This window comes from Anthonomus grandis, chromosome 9 (genome assembly GCF_022605725.1).
Source record: "Anthonomus grandis grandis chromosome 9, icAntGran1.3, whole genome shotgun sequence".
Taxonomy (NCBI): domain Eukaryota; kingdom Metazoa; phylum Arthropoda; class Insecta; order Coleoptera; family Curculionidae; genus Anthonomus; species Anthonomus grandis.
Genome location: NC_065554.1, coordinates 28,330,190 through 28,340,139, shown reverse-complemented (window position 1 = coordinate 28,340,139; position 9,950 = coordinate 28,330,190).

Here is a 9,950-nt window from a genome sequence, read left to right as displayed (position 1 = left end):
TGCACTCGCACTACGCCTATTTATGAACAATAAGTGTGAATAGAGCTCAAATGGTTTATTTAGTATGCTCAATTATTATTTTGTTAAAAAAATATTTTTCTCGCTTTTTCGTGTGCTTTTTTAAATTCCGTTATTTTTGGTAATTTTCCTCATGTTTTTTATATTGTTTTAAAAATTTTAATTTTAGTACATTATAAGTTTTTCGTTATCTTACTCTTTTAACTTCATCCCTACGAACCCCATGACTATTTATTAATTTGCAGTTCTACCTATGTTGAATGATAAATTAATACATATTATAAATTCAACAGCCTGGAATTAAATTATTTTAATTTCTATAACGTATAAATAATTACTTGTGTGGTTTAACTAATTATATTAAAAAAAACGTTATGCAGGGCGAAACACGTGTAACCAATAAAATGTGCTTATGAGACCATGGCTTTATTTTTTGTTTGTTTGTTTACATTTTGTATGGTGAAAAAATTGGATGATAATTTTATATTTCCATTTCTTTTAAAATCGTCTCATGTCCCGCCTGTTTAATTTCCTTCATTTTCCCCAAAAATCTCATCTCTTCACTCGACCACTTAATATCTTTATTAGTAAATTTGCATAAACTCTACCACTCCCAAATCCCCATCTAAATTACCAACCGACTCTCGTCTTCAACTTCACGGAACATTTTAACGTCTATTTACTTAATTCGTAGCCAGCCGGGGCTGTCTGTCATATTAGTTTCGAAAAACAAATAATCTACTACGTGTACGTGTATTTCAGTTTTACCCCACGGTTCCAAAAACAAACTTTACCCTGCAAACGTGCAACTTTCATTCAATTTACCCTCAAAGTTTAAACTTTCCCAAAAACACGGAGAAACCGCTCCCGCTGAAGAGGATTGGGAGGAAAAATTATTTAAAAACTTTCCGCACTTCCATCTACTATAGTTTTTTCCTATCTTCGGTAGGAAGGAGAAATTTACCGTGGTTTTTTATTGCTTGAGGAGTATCTGAAGATTTTGTACTAAATATTAATGTATATTTATTTAGCATAGAAGCTCCAAAAATACATACAACAAAAGAATTTTTATTATAAAGCACTTAGAATACAACATAATTATTTTTTAATGAATCTTTTAAATGCATTAAAATTTTTATATTTGGCAGCCGATTAAACTCTAACGAATCTTTGTTTAGAATTAATATTTAACAGCTGTGTAGTATTGCATCCATTGTATCTAGTATAATAGTCATGAACGTTGATGAAGTAATTAACACTATCACAAATGTAAAAAATCATTAAGCATTCTTTTTTACTTTACAACTATTACTACTAAATATTACTATCTGATACAGGAGGGAAAATGCTTGCTGCTGTTTGGTTATATATATTTTTAGTAAATTTTTATTACTTTTTTAAAAAATGAATTTTCATTTTTAATTCACCATCTCAGTTGGAGGTGTGATAAGGAATGAGACAAAAATCATATTTTTTCACTATAATTAGTTTTTTTATATTTAAATAATTCTCATTTTAATTCCAGGTTTTTGTAATTCTAAATTTCTGTCTCGCATGTACAGTAATTTATTATTCCTTTTAGTATATTGCCACTCTTTTGTATTCCTGGACTTAAATATTATTTTGTACGCATGTAAAATAATTTTCAATTTTATTCCAATATTGCACTTAACAAATTTAAGTGAAAATTCCTTATAAATATTTGGAATAATTTTCAATTTTATTCCTGGCATTTCAACGACTTTCTTGAGCATTCTAGACTTTTAAAGCTTTTTTCAAGCTTATTCCAGAATTTTAAGTTTATGTCAAATTATGTTTTAATACTTAAGGTAATGTTTTAGATCTTATACATATTTGGAGTAGGGATTTTTAATTTTATTTCAGGCATCTGAATTATTCCTTTACGTATAAGTTTTACATTTCTTTACGTATTTATCACTTCTTTTAGATATTTTTAGACGAAAAAATTGAAGAGAGAAAGTCTGTAAGAAAATAACTATCAAAGGCAACTAAGGACCATAAAAAATCAAAGAAATTTAAGGAAAACTATTTTTTTTGTAATTTTTAATTCTTTTTGCAATTTTTTATATTTTGTTAAAGAGTTTTTTTCCCTTCGGTTTTTTCATTTTTTTTTTTATTTTAAATTAGTAGAATTTATATTATTATTGATTTTTTATTGATTTATTTAGCATATTTATTGTCAATTTAATAGTAAAAATTCGTAAGGCAAGGCAATTTATTGAAAATAAAAATAAAGAAAACAAATTAAAAAAATCCTTTGAAATTTTAGAACCAATGATTGAGAAACATTATAACAATTTTGTCTTCTTTAATTTTTTTCCCTTTTTAGACTTTTCTTAGGTTTTATGGAACTCTTTCGATTCTTTTCAAAAAAATTATAAAATTCTGAAAAAAAGAACTTAATCTAGTAAATATAAAAATTCCAAGAGAGTTTTATGTAAATTTATTATTTAAAACTGAAAAAAAAAAACATTTTAATCTCTTAATATTTATTTTGATATTTTGTGTATACCTTATATAAATTAAGCTATCTGGTTTCTTTTTAATTTCGCACACTTTGTATAATGCACTTTATTTATTTTTTTCATATTATTGCACTTTTATTAAATTAAAAATAAAATAAAACAAAGTCCTAGTGATAAATTAAAGATATTATACTTTATTCTGTTTTTTTGCTATAATTAATTAATGTTTTTGATTGTCTATAGATTAATTAACAACTAGTTCATTGATTTTTTTATATAACGATATATTTTCAATTGCATTTTTTCTTAAGGGAAAATTTAAAAAAAAAGTATATAAAATATATAAAAAAATAATTTTTTGTATTTTTCTATTTTTTTTGTTCTATATGTTTTTGTATTCTCTTATTTTGGTTCAATTTTCTTTAAATTTCTTAATTTTATTAACTATTTTCACAGCAGAAATAGAGACATCTTATGCAGATTAATAAAAACTAAAAATATTATTGTTTGCTGAAAAACCAGCAGAAGACACAGTTTTAATGTGTTCTTATTTTTTTTCTTTTTTTTTGCATCTTTTTTTAATAAATATCTTATTTATCGTTATAATTTTCATCAAAATTTATAAACTTCTAAGATTTTTTTTGAATTTCTTGCAAATGTGTATTTTTTAAATTTAAAAAGATACAATAAGAGGAATTAGTGAAGCTAAAGAAAAAATAATCGAAAAAAGAGAGGAATAATCAGAAAAATTGAAGGAGTTACATCTTTGGGAGTACTTCAGCCAAGACAGGTTAAGAAATTTTTATAAAAATAAAAAATGGTAAAAGTTAGAAAAGAGCGCCACGGAAGTAAAAGAAGTAAAGGGACAATAAATAGAAGGATGTAGATAAAAGAAAATTAAATTATATAAATGAGCAAATTGGCGAGGAAAAAGAAGCAGAAGCAAGAAAAGAAAAAAAAATAATTGTAGAAAATGTAATAAGAAAACGATTAAAACAAAAATGAAAAAAAAAACATGTTCAATATACTTGTTTCTGTTTCAAACGAATATTCCTATAAGTTTTTGAGATTTTAGACTTTAAAATGAGTGGTCACTTTAAATCAAACACCCGCTACTAGAACCACTTAAGCATGCCATTTTTTCCAAAATTGTTTGTCGGATTACTTTGGACTCAAAAGAACATTCATATAAAATATTCCACAGAATATTTTAGTGTTTGTTTCATGAGAATATTCCTATTAGTTTTTGAGATTTTCAATTTTAAGCCAAGGGCTCACCTTCAAATTAAACATTTTTCTTAGGCTCCACTATTACTATTAAAAATTGTCAATATTTTTAAAATTAATTTACATACTTATTTAAACGTAAAATAATGGCTGTAGAGAATAATCTTACTTTTGTTTCAAAACAATATTCTCGCAAGTTTTTGAGATTTCGGGCTTAAGAGTGAAAGTTACTTCCAGTTCAACCATCCTTTAATACAGTGACTGAAAAATGCAATTTATTGCAAAATTATTTGTCGGACTAACTCAGACTCAAAAGAACATTTATGTAGAATATTCTAAATAATATTTTGTCGTTTGTTTCATAAGAATATTGATATTAGTTTTTAAGATTTTAGATTTTAAACTAAGTGGTCACCTGCAAATAAGACATTCGTCCTAGGCATGACTACTGAAAACTTGCCTATATTGGTATTCAAACTTATTAAAGCCTTGTAGAAAATTATGCCTGGAAAAATTATACGAGGACTTTGAAGGCCTCAATAAAAAATAGTGTAAATAAGTCTCGTATCATATAAAAAAAATTACTTTAAATTACATATTAACATTCATTTTAATGATCGTATTTATGATATTCAATTACTACCTCATTATATTGAAGGTTACAGTAATCATCACACATATTTAAGTGCTTTTTATTTTTTGTCACAACTAAATATCATGAAAAAACTAAATGTATAGATTTGGCTTTGAATAAGAGAGGGCGAAAGCTGCTAATAGAATTATTATTGTTTGTGTATTTTTTAACAGTTCACGAGTGTACAAAATGATCTTATATAAAAATAAAGATCCACTCAGGGCTTTCTTGTTAGGCAGAAAAGTAAAAAAAAAACCGCAAATTGAAGTAAGGATGTCTTTTGACGAAAGCCGCTCCACCAAAGCTAATTAAGTAAAAAGCTTTCATGTTCCGCTTCTTCTTGTTTTCCGGGTTGTTCGCGACCGTTGTCTTACTCTTTGGCATAGTTTTTTTTTTTCGCTAAGTTTCTTTATCTGACAACGACGATGTATTTATGGCTCTTAGATAACTTTTGCTCGTTTTTCGATCGGGGAGAATTTACTGTTTGTTTCGAAGATCGTGTGTGTGTAGGACATTGTTGGATAATTGACGCGCCTGGATTAGATAAGGAGCATTAATTGAAATCTAGTTTATTAGCATGTACCAATTACTAGAAATGAAGTAGAGTGAAGGAATAAGAGCTCTTACAAAACTCCATTATAAAAGACGGATTGGGTAAAGTCAACATTTGTCTTGATTGCTAGAAAAATAGAATAACCAAAGAGCAATGAAACAATTAGTTTGTTTTAATGGGTCACATCTTATATAAGGGTATATTATAATAAGTCGAGGAAAGAATGTGAAAATAGTCAATTTGGTCTTCAGAGACACGGAAACGGAGAAATTTAAAGATGATAATCAAAGTGAGTTTCTTGGTTCAATCGATTTAGAAAAGGTTTTTGATAAAGTTCTACGTGAATAAATGCCACAATAAATATCAGCCAAATATCAATATCAATACCAGCAAAACAAAATACATGATAATTAGCAAAGGGCTTAATATTAGAAATGATGGTGTACCTGAGTAAAGTCCAGTTCAGAAATCTATTAGAATCTTTGATGTATCATAGATGCGGCACTAAATAGTCCGTGCGTCTATGTCGTATTTATTGTCGCATGATATTCATGGCAAAGTTTTATATAATTTATCTATGAAATCATTTTAAATATATGTAAAACCCCTTGTTTTACACTTTTATTTTTCTTTCGAAAATATCCATTTTTATAAAGGAAATATTATCAAAAAATTGACCGCGGACTAAAATACTTTAGGCTGGCAAGTGATTGTGTATTTCTCTCTATCCCACTGATTTTGAGGACTACGGGGCCGTACCCAGATAAATGTTTGGGCTGTTTTTGTATTACTTTTGTCGTGTTTTTAAAGAGATCTTTAAGGATGCATCTATCACCTTTAATATTTGGGAGAGAGGCTTATTATGGGTTTTCCCCTTTACACGTTTATGAAAATTTAGAATTTGGCCTGTATTCGTCTAAATTTTTTGAAGCTTTTACTGTTAGGAAGTGTTTTTTTTTTTTTAATTTGTGTTTGAAGATTTGTTTTGGTATTATACCCAAAGACCTTAAAATGTTTGACCCTGGAAAAATAGCTAGAAAAATAAGGCAAAAAAAAAGGAAAAAGTAAGGGAAGTAGAAGCTACAGGGAAAAATCAAGCAGAGTCTTATAACGTTATAATAAAATAATAAGTAATAATTAATTAAAATTATAAGTTATAATTAAACGTTTAACGAATTATCCTTAGTTCACAAATGACTGTAGTACTTTGAAAAAAAAAGAAAGATGCAGGACAATCAACGGGACTTGACACGAATATCGCCAAATTGCTAATTGCTAAACTGATTTTACGTCTTTTCTTTAAATTAAATATTATCCTGCTACCAACTATCCTGAACTTTATAAAACTAAACCCAAAAATCCCGAATAATAAAATGTTAAGGCCGGACCTGTGCAACTTTTCACGCTTGAGTGACTGTGACTGAGGTCGGACGTCTAACTGAATAGTACGTGGACGAATGTAGTCAAATTTTACGAATCACATTTATATATTTTCAAAAAAAAATGTTTAAGATATAATGGAATGATTAAATATCGTTTAGAACATTACTTTATGACTCTTTCTACGTACAGTTTTGCGATTTAAACATGCTTGTTATGTGACAATACAAGCAACACCGGCACACGGACTATTCGCGGCACATCAAAGATTTTAATAGATCTCTGAACTGGACTAGCAATACCATTGCTTAGTGAGATCTAACTGTGGAGATGAGAATAGAGAGAGCTAGAGCCATCTTTGTTAAGATAAAGAAAGTGTTTATGTCTTTCCAGTATGGCTTAAAGGCATGAATACTTATCAAGTTAATGCTCAAATATCTAGAATCATTAGAGATATAGGTGTGCCAGTTAGATAGACATAATTATAAACATCATAGTTATCAATGGTATGGTAAAAGATTTAGAAGTAGTTAGTACTATTAAACAATGCAAGTTGGAATATTTTGATCATATCATAAGATACTGAAAGAATTATGAGATCTCGCATCTTAATATAAAGAAGAAGAAGGACATCGTGGTTAAAGAATTTGAGACAATGATACAGTCCAAGTTTTTTTTTGTAGTAAGCATGATGTCCAACCATCGGTAAATGTTTTCTTTTTTTGAATTTTCACTTTCCGGATCATAAACCTTACTAATAGTTTTCTATAGGACATCCTGTATAAATAAAAAAACGTTAATTGGAACATCAAAGTTTTCCAAGCAAAATTTAAGGAATCATCTACCGGTCTGGTAAACTCAGGTTTTGTATGTGACTTGATACAAGTCGTAAATCCTGACCCTAGTTCATTAATAGTCGATTTTTGTAGTAGGGCGTAGTTGCTGGTAATAGATATGCCTAGGTCTATTTTTAGTAAAATCTTAAGGATGCTATTTTTTCCAAAACTATTTGTCGGATTACTTTGGACTCAAAAGAACATTCATATAAAATATTCCACAGAATATTTTAGTGTTTGTTTCATGAGAATATTCCAAATAGTTTTTGAGATTTTGAATTTTACTTAGGCTCCACTATTACTATTAAAAATTGTCCAATATTTTCAAAATTAATTTAGAAACTTATTTAAACGTAAAATAATGGCTGTAGAGAATAATCTTATTTTTGTTTCAAAACAATATTTCCGCAATTTTTTGAGATTTCGGGCTTAAAAGTGAGGGTCACCTCCAGTTCAAGCATCCTTTGTTACAGTGACTGAAAAATGCAATTTATTGCAAAATTATTTGTCGGACTAACTCGAACTTAAAAGAACATTTATGTAGAATATTCTGAAGAATATTTTGTCGTTTGTTTCATAAAAATATTGCTATTAGTTTTTGAGATTTTGGATTTTAAACTAAGTGGTCACCATTTAATACATTCGTCCGAGGCAGGAGAAAATATTTATTAATTTTCATAATTGAAGAAAGTTTCATTTTACTCACGTACTGTATAATATAGTTATTTCTAATAATAATCGCAATCTTACTACATAAGCGACATATCATATATTTTCGTTAAATATATATTTATTAAACTGTAGGATAAACGTTTATCATATACTATTCTGTTTATAAAAGGAAGAAAACTTAGGCATTTAAAAAAGACACGAGATTTACATGTCTAGTTTTTAAACTGTATTGCTACACCTCAAATATTTGATGCTCATTTGATTGAAAATCACTGTTTTTCGTCCATATTATCCAACCTAATAACGCCGTTTTGATACGAAATTTTTATACATAAAATTATCTAAAATTTATATAGTGTCATTAAAATAAATATTGCATATGAAATTTCTGCAAAAACTTTGATAAGATTAGATATTAATGACGAAAGCAACTATTATTCATGAGTTTTATTTTGGAAATCAATTATTTTTGAAAACAATTTCTTACAAGTAAGTTGTGTGGGGTGGGTGGGGGGGCAAGGGTAAGGTTAATGAAAAACGGTTTCTATTCAGAAAATAATTGTTTGAGAAAAAAATTATTTTCAAGAAAATTATAGGTGATAAAAAAATCTATAGTCTATGTATCTATGCTTTTTTCACATAACTTTAAGGTTTCAAGTAAAACGTGCAAAAACCCAATTATATTTCTCGAAAAAAAAAGCGTATAGCTATGAAAATTGCAGTACTTGTGCCATTTTTTATCGCAAATAAGTGGAAATTTAGTTATTTACGATAAGTCAATAAGTGTTAAAGAAATTTCAGTTTTTTTGTGGTTCTAAATAACTTTTCATTATCTAGGTTCAAAAATACATTTTTTAAGGTTAAGTGAATGTCACGTAGTAGGTCAAGCCAGATCAAGTCGAGGTAACGTCAAAAGTCAAGTCAAGGAGAGGTCGAGGGTCATAACAAAGCTCGAATGTCAAGTCAAAGTTACCAGAGTTAACTCAGGGTCAAGCCAGTTAAGTTTGTCGATAGTCTGAATTCCTGGTTAATGTTTAAGGTTAAAGTTTTTGTAATGATTTTCCATATTTAACTTTTTTTAACTTTTTCCGCTCATTTTATTAAACGCATTTTGTAAACGTCTTTAAACAGTATACAACATACCATATTTGAACGTTTAACTTTTATGAAACAATATCTGTATATTATTAACATGTAATAAAGCTTCTTGTTAAACGTGACTAACATAATCATGATATTAAATATCTCGACGTATGTCACGCGGGAATTTTTTAATTGAAGTAAAACGTACCCTAGGTGTAAACCAAAAATAAACGTTTATTTAACTATTGCGTGTTGCTTAGGTAAAGGTAATGATCGACTCCCCAACCTGTATATATATTCTTGGTAATACCTCTCTCTCTAGTGAGAATATAACTCTGAAATTAGAAAAAAAAATTAATATCTAGTTTTTCTTGAATTTTTGTGACACATATTCCCATCTCATTTATCTACTGCCTATCGAACCTTCTAAAAAACCTATTTTGCCAATATAATTTATATACTTAAAAAAAAACAAAGATATAATAATAAACGGAACTAAAATGAAAAAGTTAGATAAAACAAATGATAAACTTTTAACTCTAAAATACCATCATTATATTAAGATCTTTTATACCGCACGCACCAACTTGGCTCCCGAATTCCTGATAATAAAAACTAATTAACCACACTCATAAACTGCATAAAGATAAAATTCCTTTTTTAAACTTTACGATAACATAAACATTAAAAATTTCATAAAATTAACTCGCATTAAATTCCCACTCCAACGAAAGTCGAATATTCCCCCATAAAGTTCGCGGGCGGGTCTGGGGTGCGGGGGAAGAGTAACGAATCCTTGTGAGACACGCTAGACATCCTCAATCTGGACCGCCATAAAATTCACCTAAAAAAAAAATAAGAAGAACTTCTCAAAAACTTTCATTAGCCAATCAAAACTTTTATTTAGGAACTTTTCCAATATCTAAAAAGATACGGAGTTCGTTTAGGGGGTAGTGTACGAGAGGGACTTACAACTGATATAAAACTGTTTAAAATCTATTTCTTCATTTTTTTTTTAGACGATCACCATGTAACTTTTTAAACCTAATAATATATAATTG